This window comes from Crinia signifera, chromosome 9 (assembly GCF_055691185.1).
Source record: "Crinia signifera chromosome 9, ASM5569118v1, whole genome shotgun sequence".
NCBI lineage: Eukaryota > Metazoa > Chordata > Amphibia > Anura > Myobatrachidae > Crinia > Crinia signifera.
Window position 1 is genome coordinate 95,778,537 of NC_139225.1, and position 15,774 is coordinate 95,794,310.

The 15,774-nt window shown below is 43.6% G+C and overlaps 1 protein-coding gene across 3 annotated transcripts in view; it reads left to right on the forward strand.

Annotated features, from left to right (window-relative positions):
• The first annotated feature begins 9,830 nt into the window (after positions 1 to 9,830).
• IL1RAPL2 (interleukin 1 receptor accessory protein like 2) overlaps positions 9,831 to 15,774 on the forward strand; it is an 831,346-nt gene continuing 825,402 nt past the window's right edge. The window contains exon 1 of one of the 3 annotated variants that reach the window (XM_083159424.1): positions 9,831 to 11,530. The gene's annotated coding sequence lies outside the window, so the exon portion shown is untranslated. The remainder of the gene's footprint in view (positions 11,531 to 15,774) is intronic. The other 2 variants (XM_083159423.1, XM_083159425.1) reach the window with 2 other exon arrangements.

Sequence of the window (15,774 nt, forward strand, 5' to 3'; positions counted from 1 at the left end):
GTGGTCTGGTTTGGCCTCTCTGGAGGAAGGTACTTGCTGATCTGGGCTTTCTGAAGACTGGAGTCTGGTCTTCTGCGATTAACTCAGCGGCTGTAAGTCACAGTCCAGCAGGTGAGGCCAGTCTTCTGTAGGAGGCATGAGGGCTACTGAGTGTTTTATTCCATGTCAGGGACGATGTGCATGTGTATAAATGGAGGAGAAGCAGTGATATGAGATTGCATTGGGTGCCATGGCTCCACACTATGGCCCTTATTCTGATCTCGGCGGTACGGCCCGCGTGCGGCCGTACCGCCGATGTTTTCACTCTGCACATGCGCAGAGGTCACTCTGCGCATGTGCAGGGGAAATCGCCGCACAAAAAATGTATACGCCGCAAAGGGGGCGTATAGGGGCGTGAGGGGCTTAATAGCCTCATTACCCTATGCATACGCCCAGCGTTTCATGGGCGTTCCCATGCAAACGCGGGGCGTATGCATGGTAATGAGGCTATGACGCCAGTGATGGGGGCGGAAAGCTGACATCGCCGGATGTCAGCTCTCCGCCCCCATACAAGCTTTCACACGGACGATTGTCCGTGTGGTCTAAGCTTGCGGGAGCTGGTGGAGCGTGCGGCCCTGCCTTCGATGGTCGCCGACCATCGAATGCAGGGGGCAGCTCCCACCATGGTGGAGGCGTACGCCCCACCATTTTCATGCGGATCGCCAGCCGTCCGCGTACGGACGGCCGTGGCGATCCGTATTGTAGGCGGGGATTGGTTTGTGCGGCCGGAGCAACGTATGCGGCTCCGGCCGCACAGATCAGAATAAGGGCCTATGCCTGGTCCAGCAAAACTACAGTGATTTATTAAGAAATTACTGATCTCTCCAATATAAACACAGTCATCTAAGGATTCTGCTTTCCCCATGTTTCCCTATGGCGCAGCTATATTGTCAAACTTCTTTCTTTAGATCAGGAATGGGAAACCTTCGGCCCTCCAGCTGTTGTTGGACTATACATCCCAGCATGCCCTGCTACAGTTTTGCTATTGGGCCATGTTAAATTTGTTGCAGGGCATGCTGGGATGTCTAGTTCAACAACAGCTGGAAAGCCGAAGGTTTCCCATCCCTGCGTTAGATGGTGATAGGTACAATTCTCCTACAGAATTCCATCTGTGGAAGTCCTTTCAGCCATGTATGCCCTATAATACTGTATATGTAGTATACTCCACAGCATTAAGCTAGCGGCAAAAGCTTTTACAGTGGGGAAAATACCCCACAGAGTCCATATCTATTCAGGAGTACTGTCTACACAAACTTTGTTAAATAGCTTAAATAAATCAGCTTGTATGCAATTTCATTATATATCAGAGAAAAACCACAAAAAATAGGCCCATAAGAGATCTATTCATTATAGTTATATATATGCTGCAAGTTATGGCAGAGGATACTTAAGTTCTGGAGCAATTCAGCATTGCTCTAGTGTTGGGACAGCTGATATGAAAAACAGCTTTCTCAGTGATTATGAACCATGTCACCAAACTACCATGTATACTTATCACTCTCGGGTCTGCCCAGTGCACAAGCATGACCAATGGTGCCATTGTAGAGAGAGGAGTGACATCTGCAGCAGCAGGCTTTCTCCCCAGCCCTGTGTGCACAATGATGTGTGCTGCCCTGGAAAGAGAGGCAGCTGTAGAAACAGTCACTCTTCTCCCTGCAATATATGGATGCGATCACACCAGTCGGTCTGCTGGCAGCTGCAAGCGCCCATCAGCCGGTACTCCAGCGAATCCCCTATGCATGCCATGCAATGTTTTTTTATACTTCCAAGGAGGGAGGCTGGTCACACCTCCCTGATTTTGGCTATGCCCACACACATTATCTAGGTCTGGCACAGCTGTTATAACGGTATACTGGATACTGTATGGAATACAGTATTGATATTTAACAGTACAGATGGTCTATAGTATAGGCTCTTTCAAACATTTAAATAAGATAAATGGTCAGGAAAAGGTTAAACATATAATAAATAAATACACAAACATAATAGAAACAGAACTGCACTTTCTAAGCTCACAATCTCCCACTTCATGGCTCCTTTCTCTTCCTCCTAGCAGCTGCTCTCTAGTCCATTGCTAAGTTTGAGGGCTCAGATCCACACATACAGTAAATGTGGTAGAAGAAGCTGGTACACTACGCATTTGCAGTAGCTCTGCTTCATCCCTTAAACTGCATGATGTGGTGGCATATACCAGCTATTGTTGTCACAATTTAAGGCACTTGCCGGGCAACCAGAAACACCCTCTGCATTTGCCTATGAATAGCCATAATAATTGAAGGATGTTTCATATATCAAACAAATCATTGTTCTTAATTTTCAAATCGGGACCTGCCGCTCCTAAGGTGCGGCCAGTCCAAGAAGCTGAAAATTCTGCTTTCCTCTATCTGGCTCCCAACAAGCAGTCAGCATGTGCCCAATACATTGTCTGCCTAATGCATCTGCGGCTCCGTGACTGCCATAGCTCCCATCCCACTGGATTAATCTGATAGTGAAGGGGTCCTCTAGTCTGTGTTGATTGGCCCTAGTCAAGTGTACAGTCACTTATGTTTTACAGCAAACTGCTTTATGAGCAAGAAGTAATTGAACCTGATGCTTAGCTCACTATGTGAGTAAATTATATTGTAGCTCTCTGTGCTAATGATTAAGGGAGTTCCTGTTCATAATAACAGGGGGTTGATATAACAGACTGTCAGAAAGGGCTTCACCACTACTGTAGCTGAATAAAGTAAACGCCTGTGAGGTAATAATGCTGGAGATCTAAAAGTGGAATAATATTTGAATGCAATTACATGGTAATGAGTAACTGCTACTTCAGCAACTTGAAACATATACATGGACCAGGGGTTTATAGCGCATGCAGCTCTTTTAACACTTTATTTTCTGGATTAGTTTAGCACAAGCATGGAGCTTACCATCACTTAAAAGCAGCATCTGTATTTCCAGTGCGTATGGTGTAGAACAGCGGACTCAGCAACCTTAGTAGCATATTGCCTTTATATTTTTTTTTTCTTCCTTTCATATGTGCCCTTGGTAGATTATATTGCTACAGAAGCTAATGTAGACGTTTTATGTTGATGCAATTCAAATAATTGAATGTTGTTGACTTTTATGATGGGATCACAATGCAGCACAAACAGGCAGAAAGTCAGTGGAGTAAAGTTTCTTGGGAGCCATATGTGCCTACCTCTTTTTATTCTATTTGGGAGAAGCCCAGCAAGGAGATGCAGGTGGGTGGCGGTGGGACGAGCTTCTCAGCTGTTCCAGCTGTGGTGATGAAATGCTGTATTGTATTATTTCCCTCCTATGACTCCAGGAATTTTGAAGTATTCATATTGGGATAATGGAAGGGGAGGGAGGTTCATATGTGTACATACTACAGAGTCAAAATATTATACTCAAATAACAGCATTTTGCGCTGAGTAGCAGACCAGTGATTCTGAAACTGTGTCCCCCAGGCACCTGGGCTGCCGCAAGGCCCTTGCAGATGTGCCCTGGATTGGTGGTCCTGGAACAAATGAAATGATATACAGTATGGTCAAAGTGAGAAGTATGACATATAAACACAATACAATTTTAATGAAAATGTATAAATCATCACTAGAAAATGTGGTACTTGTGAGTTATCTGGGCGTCCGATTTTGGATCCGATATCGTATGCGATATCGTATGCGATATCGCATGCAAATCGCATGCAAATCGTAAGTACAAAATCGGGAGCCTCACAAGTACCGATTTGCTATTCATTTCATTACCCCACTATCCCCAAAGTGTGTCTATCAACGTGAACCCGAAGCGTGGCGAGCGCAGCGAGCCCGCGAGGGGCGGCGGTACGCGTCCTCCGACCTTTTCATGCCCTACTATCCACTAGGGCGTGGAGTGAGAATAGAATAGTGTGGCGAGCGCAGCGAGCCACCGAGCCCGAAGCGTGGCGAGCGCAGCGAGCCCCGCGAGGGGACGCGGACACCTTCACAGGTATACGCGTGCCCTTGCGGGCTTCACAGGTGTCCGCGTCCCCTCGCGGGGCTCGCTGCGCTCGCCACGCTTCGGGCTCGGTGGCTCGCTGCGCTCGCCACACTATTCTATTCTCACTCCACGCCCTAGTGGATAGTAGGGCATGAAAAGGTCGGAGGACGCGTACCGCCGCCCCTCGCGGGCTCGCTGCGCTCGCCACGCTTCGGGTTCACGTTGATAGACACACTTTGGGGATAGTGGGGTAATGAAATGAATAGCAAATCTTATGCAAATCGCATGCTAAATCGCATGTAAATCGCATGTAAATCGCAAATCGGATCCGATATCGTATGCGATATCGGATGCGATATCGCATGCAAATCGCATGCAAATCGTAAGTACAAAATCGGACGCCCGGATAACTCACAAGTACCGAAAATGTCATAGTGGTGCTGTGGAAAAATGTAAAAAGTTAGGAACCACTGCCCTAGACCAGTGGTTCTCAACCTTGGTCCTCAGGGACCCCCAACAGTGGACGTTCTCCAGGTTACCCGGCAGGTGCACAGCTGCACTCATTAGTCACTGACATTTTAAAAGATCACAGGTGGAGCTAATTATTTCACCTTTGATTGTGTGTGGAGACCTGGAAAACGGGTTGTTGTTGGGTCCTTGAGGACCGAGGTTGAGAACCACTGCCCTAGACTATCAAAGACAAACAAAATATAATCAGTATTTATTAAATGTGATAAATCTCCCAGGATATAAAATAATAATGAATAAAACATGGTACATAACAAGTTAAAATAAACAATCATACTAAAACCTCTGTGAGAGATGTTCAAAATATCCACTAATAATGCCAGCGTCCCTCACCTTTGTTATGTTAATTCAAATAAAATGTTGTGTAAAAAAGATTATATTTCCTATATAAGGTAAACATTACAGGTCATTATGATGAATAAAAATGTTTGCTTGGCAAAAGTGCAGGTTTTAGTAATATCCAGGCTTCAGCACAGGTGTTTAAATCAAAATAGCTGAAGTACTAATTAAGTCACCTGTGCTGAAGATGGATGGATATCCCTAAAACCTGGACTGTCATACTGCTTTCACATCGCAAAATGCAGGGCCGCACCGGGACTTTCTAACTCTGCATTTTGGGATGTTCACATCCCTCAGCGAACCGGCATTATTGCCGGTTCGCTGACATCATCCGGAGGCGCAGTGGGGAAACGGCACATCATTGGGGGCGGGGGAGGAGGCAGCGTTTAGAGCTGCCTCTTCCATAGTGTGAACTGGAAACGTATCGCCAGGGCTGCCAAGAGAAATCCTGGGCCCCGGTACAAAAATTTCCCGGGGCCCCCACGGAGGGCGCTCCACGCACAATCCGCCGGCGCTGGCTCCCCCATGCCACCGTCAGTCTGCGGCGGGAGCTTACTGAGTTTCAGTTATTGCATTGCCTCTCTCTCTCTATATACACCAGGGCTCGCTAAATTTCTTAAAAATGTAGGATACAGAATGAAAGTGTAAAGCCGGTAATAGGGTCAGTGCGCTTAAAAAATTTCACCGTAATGCCTATTACACATGTCAAACACCCATTACAGAATATACCACATGCCATAATGCCCAGTACACATTATGCCACACACTGAAATACCTGTCACTTATTTTACCACACAGCATAATTCCCATTACATGTTATTCCACACGCCGTAATGCCCATTACTCATTATGATACACATTGTAATACCTATTACATATAATACCACAGGCCATAATTACATATTATGCCACATACAGTATGTTACGCTTAACTACATGCTCATTGCTATGGGTTTCATGCTTGATGCTAGGGGTTATCATGCTCTGCCAGGAGTTATCATGCTTATTGCCATGAGTTTACATGCTCTGCCAGGAGTTACATGCTCTTCCAGGAGTTAACATGCTAATTGCCATGAGGTTAACATGCTAGTTGCCATTGAGCTACAGGCTCTGTCAGGAGTTACATGCTCTGCCAGGGGTTAATATGCTAATTGCCATGGGGTTAATATGCTCTGCCAGAGGCAATGAGGAGGTGCCAAGTTCTGTAGCAGCAACTGCCACACTGAGGGGGTCGACAGGGGCAGGAGGACTATATCACTGCAGGTGGGTGGCTGGAGGTTCGGCAGAGAAGAGTTGCACTGACACATCCACGGCTTCCCAATACTGGGGCCGCGGCTTTACCGCATGTGGCAGGCCCCGGCGTCGGAGAGCGGAACGCGATTGTCCACTATGGCCCTTATTCTGATTCGGTCGGTACGGCCCGCGTGCGGCCGTACCGCCGATGTTTTTGTTCTGCACATGCGCAGAGGTCATTCTGCGCATGTGCAGCCCCCTTCGCCGCAGACGGATTTCGTCCGCCGCAAAGGGGGCGTATAGGGGCGTGAGGGGCTTCAGCCCCTCATTTCCCTATGTGTACGCCCCGCGTTTCATGGGCGTTCCCATGCAAACGCGGGGCGTATGCATGGTAATGAGGGCATGACGCCCTCATTACCATGACATGGGGGCGGAAAGCTGACGTCGCCGGATGTCAGCTTTCAGCCCCCTTTCAAGCTCCCACACGGACGATTGTCCGTGTGGTCTGAGCTTGCGGGAGCTGCCGCGGCGTGCGGGCCTGCCTTCGATGGTCGTCGACCATCGAAGGCAGGGGGCAGCTCCCACCATGGTGGAGGCGTAGCCTCCACCATTTTTGTACGGATCGCCAGCCGTCCGTGTACGGACGGCCGTGGCGATCCGTCGGGTGGGCGGGGACTGGTTTGTGCGGTCAGAGCCCCGTGTGCGGCTCTGACCGCACCAACCAGAATAAGGGCCTAAGTATGGCCTCCTTAGGCAGGAGCTCAGACACACTGCCGCTGCGTCCTATGGGCATTGGAGCAGTTGCCGAGCAAAAGCAGAGTGCAGGACCTCACACAGGGGCAGATGTATTAAGCCTGGCCAAGAGATAAACTTGAGATAAAGTGGAGATAAATTGGAAGGAGATAACGCACCAGCCAATCAGCTGTGTTTGAAATATGACAGTTGGAAGTTGATTGGCTGGTGCGTTATCTCTTTCCAATTTATCTCCACTTTATCTCAAGTTTATCTCTTCGCAAAGCTTAATACATCTGCCCCACAGACCTATATCTCTCTCTCTCTCTATATATATATATATATATATATATAGATAGATAGATAGATAGATAGATAGATATATCTATATATATAGATATATCTATTATACAGGTCGAGTATCCCGTATCCGAATATCCGTTATCCGAATTATTCCGAAATACGGACATTCCAGAAAGTGAAAAAAAATTTTTTTTTTGCTAAAAACTCACTGGGGACATATGTAACAGCATCACTGGGGACATGATATGTAACTGGCACTATATATGTACAAGAAAATGATTGCTTGGCATTTAAATTCAGTGCTGAGGTAGTACACACATTTTGTTTCACGTTTTGAAACCTTGTTTTTTGAACAATTAAAATATGTTTGTGTGTATTTTATGTGGTAATAAAATATATTTGTGTGTATATTATGTGTTTATACAGCATAAATGCAAGATACTTCAAAATACATCATTGAAATATTAAAATATTCCGAAATACGGAATAATCCGTTATCCAAAATTCTCCTGGTCCCGAGCATTTTGGATACGGGATACTCAACCTGTATATATATATATATATATATATATATATATATATACCTATAGATCTATATCTATAGGTGTGTATATATATCTATATATATATATATATATCTATCTATATCTATAGATAGATATATATATATATATCTATATATATATAGATAGATAGATAGATAGATATGTATGCATTGGTCATAGAATCTATATGCATAAAGGCAAAAAAAAGATTCTTACAGTTAGCTTTGGCAAAAGCTCAGCTGGAGCTCGACCTCAGCCTCTCATCTTCTCTACTTCCTACATGGCATCCGGTCCCAGGCATTTGCATCCCCCGGCAGGCGGCAGGAGCTGGCTGCTGCAGCTTCTGCAGGAAGACACAGACAGACTCGTGAGATCATCATCTCGCGAGAGTGTCACTCTGCAGAGCTCCGCAGCGGCGGTGGACTGAATGCTGCTGCCGCCGCTGCAGCTCCCGACATCATAAGAAAATGAGTGAGGACACTGGTTCCAGGTCCTTTATACCCGGCACCCGGCCGCTCCCGCCGCCGCTATACAGCGGCTCACAGACCCGGGCACACACCCGCCGCTTATTTAAGTAAATAATTTTTTTTTAAAGTGTGTGTGTGTGTTTCTGGACCCGGGCCCCCCTGACAGGCCCGGGCCCAGGTAAAATGTACCCGCCCCCCTCCCCTCTCGGCGGCCCTGCGTATCGCTCAACCCATTTAACCCATTCACACTGCACAGCAATACGGCAAAGAACTGGTAAGAACTGCCGTGTTGCTACCCATTTGTCGAACCCGGTAACCCCTTTCACATCGCACTAAGTACCGGGTCGAGCCGGCAAGAAACCGGCTTGTACCCGGTAATTAGTTGCGATGTGAAAGGGGTATCAGCGTGCCTCGAGGACCGTGGTTGGGAATGCCTAATGTAGCTGAAGACCACGAATACTCCTTCACATTGCCTCCAATATCATGGGTTAATGCACATGAACGGGCAACAACCCAGGATATTGTGCAGAGGGATTTTACAGCATAGGAATTGCCAACACTCCGAGCTCATCTTATCTCACACATACATACTCATGGTATAAAATATATATGTTTGAATACATTCTTATGTATGCATTTAAAGCATCACACTATACAGTACATGACCAGAATCTGGAACTTCGTAAGAACAGCATGTCACCACAACCAATGTCCCCACAAACATTATTGCTGAATAGCTGTGATAAATTTTTGAGATAAAAAAATTCAATATCGCCTGATAATACTTGGAACAATAATGGTGAATAAATCCCCAAGTGTTGGGTCAAGCTTATTAATTAAATGCAGTTTACATATAGACATAGACCCAGAAAAGTGATAAATCAGCTTTGTTGCAAACAAAGTTGTCCAACTTAGTTGATTATGGCGATAAGTGATTTTCTATTGTGGCGCTAGACAACGATAGCAAGCCTATGTTACTTAGCTTTGCATGTTAGTAAATACAGCTGTGAGGGAGAAGTAATATTTCTACTCTCCAGACTCCACACCCCCCCCCCCCCCCCATCTACAGTCACCTGGGCTATGTTAATTGTCTGCCGCTAGGCCTTATTTACTTTCTGCTGACTGCAATTAAATCTTGCGACATTCATTGCTTTAAAAACACGCTGCTCTATACTATTATCACGATGAATCTATCTGAAATCTTATTACACAGGTAAAAGTATAATTAAAAAAAAATAAATAAAAAGAGGGGAAAAAATAGCAATTTATAGTCAAAATATGCGATGTACATTGAAAGCATGATTAAATTGTGATATCTAATATGCTGGCCACAGTACAGGGTAAATTACATTTTTTTTTGTATGTGTTTATCACTTTTTAGGAAACAAGCTCCTGTCAAAATGCACGATTGTGTGTTTTAAGCCTTAAAACGGTCTATTTAACAGTTTATATTTCCTATATAAGGTAAACATTCCAGGTCATTATGACGAATACAAATTTTTTGCTTGGTGGTTTCTACAACTATTTTGTCAAATTCACTTGGCACTCAAAGGGTTAACAATTTAAGAAACTTATCCCAGGTGGTTGATACAATTGGAAAATGACTGTGCACAACACAATCAAGGCAATAGGACATTGTGGATAGGAGGCAGATGCGCCAAAGGGCAGATGGGGCTGCTAACAGGGCTAGAATTGGTTGTGAATACATCCTGGTGGAGCTGCTGGTGCCCGTTCCATATTTCAGATCTGCAGAGATATTCTAGACAAATGAGCCAATGGAATCTCCCTCTGTGCCTGCCGGGGCATTACATAAACTACACATCTGATCTGTATGCACACTAGATAAATGTAAATGTAGTCCTGGCATTGTAAATCACTATTATGCTGTGCATTGCCCGGACCCACAACAACAATCTGCTTATAGACTGCTTAGGTGGAATTGGTGATAACCCGTCATCTGTTTGCTAGAGCAGACCTGGGAGTCACTTGAATGATTGCAGCATCATGTCACTGTAACTTTAAGCTGAATTTGAGTATATGAAACATATTGAACCCTCCCCTATCTGCTAAGCATTGGACTACAGGCAGCTTGTCTATCAGGCAGGGGAACGGAGTGCCTGCAACAGAAGAAGCCAGCAGTCTGCAGCTCTCAGTAATACAGCAGCACAGTCTGAGATCTAAACACTTGTCCACACTGCAGGACCCCACCATGGAATCATCTGCATCACCCTAAATGCTGGACCTATGCTTTTCTGTGTTCTCTAATGGAATGTTCATTGAAAACTCATTCTTCCTACACTTTGTGACAGGGTTTTCCAGCCCAACACGTGGCTGCAGGAGATACACACTACATCCATGTGAGTCAGTGGCTGCAGATATACTCCATCCGAGTTAGTCAGTGGCTGTTCAGGAGATACTCACTACGTCCATGTGATTCATTGGCTGCAGGAAATACTCACTACATCCGTGTGAGTCAGTGGCTGCAGGAGATACACACTACATCCATGTGATTCAGTGGCTGTGCAGGAGATACTACATCCATGTGAGTTAGTGGCTGTGCAGGAGATACTCACTACATCCATGTGAGTCAGTGGCTGTGCAGGAGATACTCACTACATCCATGTGAGTCAGTGGCTGTGCAGGAGCTACTACATCCATGTGAGTCAGTGGCTGTGCAGGAGATACTCACTACTTCCATGTGAGCCAGTGGCTGTGCAGGAGATACTACATCCATGTGAGACAGTGGCTGCAGGACATACTCACTCCATCCATGTGAGTAAGTGTCTGCAGGAGATACTCACTCCATCCATGCGAGTCAGTGGCTGCAGCAGATACACACTCCATCCATGTGAGTGGCTGCTTTAGGTTTCAGCACCCTTTGCTTGTACAAAGAACAAGTGATGTATTTGACATCTCAGGGACATTGGGTCTTTGTTTACTGCTACTATGGATTAATGTGGCTCGTGTTTTAAATGGGCAACAAATAATAATTAAATAGCTACTGTGTGACTTGGATACGATACAGGAGACATCCCTGGGAAAAGACTTTCTAAGTGCCACTGACTGGATGCATAACTTACTGAGGCTCTGTGATATGGGAATAACTATGCACCTTTCTGTCTCATGTTGTAGCAACTGTTTGTAACGGAACTATTGGCAAATGTGTAGGATTGCTGTTCCGTTACTGGCTGTCCTGCTGTACAGTGCATGGAACATTTAGGTAAGAGCCCAGACTGTGATTCTAGCTGTGCTGTATACAAATGGAAATGTATAACTGATGGCAAATGGAAATGTATAACTATCACACATCTGCATTGTTGGGTGAGAAGATAAGTTTTACCAACACCCAGTAGCATCCTTCTTTCAAGTCCAGATAAACAAGTAAATGATAATATATTTTATAATTTTCCTATTTATTTCCATTTTGGGTTACAATAGAAAAGTAGTTATTTATGCAGTGTAGGATGTGTTCTGAAAACAGTAAAGTAGTACAGTATGTAACCTTTTTAATGTAGTTCTTTAAAGTCTCTTTGTAGCTTCTGTAAAATTGATTTGTTTGCAAATAACTGAAAAAAATGTATGTATATATCAGCTTGCCTTTGTCCTGTCTAGAGTAGTTACTGTACATCCATTGGCGGTGCAGGATTGCATTCAGTTGTTAGTGAAATATGGGCAGTGTAGGCTACCTTGGCATGGGAAGAGTTAATTCATGTGACAGATGTAGAGAGAGAGATGAGGGCAAGGTGAGTCAAGGGATGCCAGGGGAATTTTCTCTAATGATGAACTACAAATCCTAATGCAGCATGAAGATATTTATTTGACTTGCTCAGTGTGTATGTAAAAATTGCACATTCAGGAGTAAAGATTACAGTATTTACCTAGAACAAATTCCTGGAAACCTATTATTAATTGTAATAGGTTTCAATATAAATAAACTATCTACAGTATCTATCATCTTTTTTGACAAACATTGCATTTCTGACATACACAAGTAGCCATATGAACTGTATATGGAGGCACAGGCTCAGGTAGTTGGGGGAGGAGGCAGGGGGGGGGGGGGGTGTTGGCCAGTTTTTCTTGGGTCAGTTGCATGGTTAACAACCATTGTACAGTATATTTACTAAAGGTAAAAACAATGCACCTGTCACTAAGAACTGCAATGATAAGTATCACAATAAGAATAGTAGGCAATGCCAATATGTAGGAACCTTTACAAAATCGAATAATTCATAGTTATTGTAGATGCTGATTCTGCTTTGGTGCTGATTAAATTGTAACCAAGGTGGTCAACAGTGTGTACGTTAACACAAATCAAACTGTCGTTTTGTGTTACAAAAGTTATTTAAAACATTTTTAACAGCCTGTGACCCCTGTCGCTTATCCAGAAACATATGTCTACTTTTGTTTAGGTGCCCTGTTACATCACTAATGGTTCCCTGCCAATTTCAGTGTTCCTGAAGTGTATTCTTGTTACAGGGCTTATACTCCTCTAGATTTTTTGTTGTTGTTGAGTATCTTGAATACTTTCTTCTAGTTTCAACAAAATCAATTTAGTGTGTGAGGATTTTTATTTATTTATTTTTTTGCATTCTCCCTGTGAAGAATGCTGTTTTTGCTTGAGATTGCTGACATTTTAACTTTCTCTCATGCACATCTGCTGTGATTTAAGAATGTATCTAGGTGGACAACACTGAAGTAAATCAACGTTTTTTTTTTCATCTACACTTTAAGTTGAAAAATATTTTTTATCTAGGGCTATTTCAGCCAAGTCCTCATTTTGAGTTTTGCAGATCTTGCATCAGACTTCTAAGAAAACATTGTAATTCTTTTCTAGGTGTCAGCTCAGATTTATTCTTGTGCAAATTTAAATATTACTGAAACTTTGCTTAACAATGTTCTAATCTACAGCAGCGGTTTCCAACTATTCCTGAAACAAAGTGCTCCAGAGCATCAGCATTTTTTATCAAGTCACCCCTAGGCCATTCACAATTACTGGTTTTACCTATCGTGTAGACCAGTGGTTCTCAACCTTGATCCTCAAGGACCCCCAACTGCTCACATTTTACAGGTCTCCACACAGAATTGCAAGTGAAGTAATTATCTACACCTGTGGATCTTTTAAAATGTGTCAGTGAATGAGTGCACCTGTGCACCTGCTGGGTGACCTGGAAAACATGTACTGTTCGACCAAGGTTGAGAACCACTGATGTAGAAAACGTTTGATTTGATTTGGTCCTGGACCACCAACCTGTAAAATTTCTGCAGGTGCCATGGCACCCATTTTTATAACCTTATGGCACTTGCGGGGGTGATATGGGTTGGTGGTCCAGGACCAATTAAAATTATTCACGGTACATTAAATAGGCAAAACAAGTCCTTTTGGCTTCCAATCATAGAAATATATGAATCCTGTCCCTCACCATGTAACTGAGCCTATTTACTTAACTGAATTTCTCCAAAATTCCCAATAAAAAAACTTTTGACCGATCGGTACTGTGATTCGGAAAAGTTTGTAAAACCACTTGGTTAGAATATTTTCTGGATCCTCATACATATTATAATACCTGCTATTGGGGTACTTCTATGTACATACTCTTGTTAAGTTAACTCAACTCCTTAAGGCGCATACAATTTTTTTGACCAATTTCGTTCATTTTGGCCATTCTGAATGAAATTGTTCAAAATATCTTTCAGTGCGTTTGCGACAAACGACGAATGATGATGCACATACCCGCCAGTTGTTCATCAAGGTTGTTCGTCAACTGTGCATGCAGCTCAATTTGAATATCTTTCAAAAAGAGCCTATAAACTGTAGCTAGGTCTTTCGTCTTTCGTCTGTTGTCAATATCTTTCGTCAACATCTTTCGTCCAGGACACTGGGTTCAAGGGAAATGTCTTTCAATGAAATTGTTTAAAATTGTACAGTGTGTATGCACCTTTAGTCTGATCCATTGAAAATGATTAAGTAAATCATTGAACATGATCTGTTGGGATAAAGGTCTAGAATCAAATAGCCAAGATACAATGCTCGTTATACTTTCAGTTTCATAACATTTTTTTCCATGGTGCTTCCACATCAATTCTGAAAGGCTCACTCAGTCTTGGTTCACATACTGTATGCCAAATTCTTATTCTACGGTATGCAATCTCTGTTTTTGCCAAAGAATTGCTTAGAACTGGCACTTGGAAGTATGTGGTGGTTGACTTCTTGGGTCCTGCTACGCTGGCATGGGAAAACTTATGTAATGAGTGTTTTGGTGGCAGTAAATATACCGTACACATTCCTGTTCTGTAATATGTACAAAAAAGCTTGTTGCTGAATGCATTAAAAAATGTAGTATAAGAAATGTACAGCTATTAAATAACAAGAGACTTTATTTTAATTAAGTAAAACATTGACCTTGGACTATCCCAAAAAGATTTTGCAAATTTCAGCCCTCTCACACAGCTTGTTTGCTGTTACACAGTGTTCATAGAAGTTTTATGTTTCATAAAAATAGCTTACTTCATAAGTAGAGCGATGTGTTAACTTAATGTGTTAAATCCATTTTGTATGCTAACCATGGCTTATGGGGAAGATTATATGTAGTGTGCACAGCCTTAAGGCTTGGTGGGGCCCGGGGCACTTCAGACAGGGGGGCCCTTGTCAAAGGGGGAATGGGTGTATACAGGGCCGGCTCTACCACTAGGCAGCTTTAGGCAGCTGCCTAGGGCGCCGGGATCTGGTGGGGGGGCCACCAAGTCTGCAAATCAAAAAATCAAGGCTGTCTATGAGGATCCTTGCTGTACTTAATGCAGGTGGTGGCTGTGGAACTTCTAAGACCTCACCTCCATACGTTCCCTTGAGTCATACTTCCTACATTGCTGCCCCCTCCTCCTTGTACTCTGTTGTGGGTAGCAAAGGGGAGGGTGCAGAGGACCTCCAGGAAAAGCAAGGGACTTGTCAAAACTATGGCCCTCCAGCTGTGTGAAACTACAAGTCCCATCATGCCTTGCCACAGTTTTGCTATTAAGGAATACTAAAACTTTGTCAAGGCATGCTGGGATGTGTAGTTTCACAGCAGCTGGATGGCCACAGATGGGATATGCCTGACTTACACACAGGAATCAGGAGAGCTAATTATGAAACAGTACTCAGGCAGGGGGCCCCCTGACAACAGAGGGGGGCCCAGGGTACATTATCCCCTTTGTCTGCCCCCTTAATCTGGCTATGTGCACATGTGTTTTAGTAGCACATGGATGTTGATGATGATGAACATCCCGGAAGGCCTTGCATATCAAAAGCAAAGGAAAATGTGGAAAAAAAGGCAAACACATTGTTTGAATTGACCCTTAACTAAGCATCTGAATGGTAGCAGAAATGGTTAACATCGCTAAGTAAACTTTAAGTTTTACATCAAGATTTTAACATAACAAAAGTTTGTGCCAAGATGATTCTAAAGCTTCTCATTGCCAAGCAGAGAGAAATTGAAAGAAAATTTAGAAAGACATTTTAGAAAAAATTCAAGGCAATTCACATTTTTTAGATAATGTTATTTATTACTGTACCTGTGATGAAACATGGATCTTCCTTTACGATCCTGAGACAAATGCCAGTACATGCACAGGAAAACGCCATAATCACA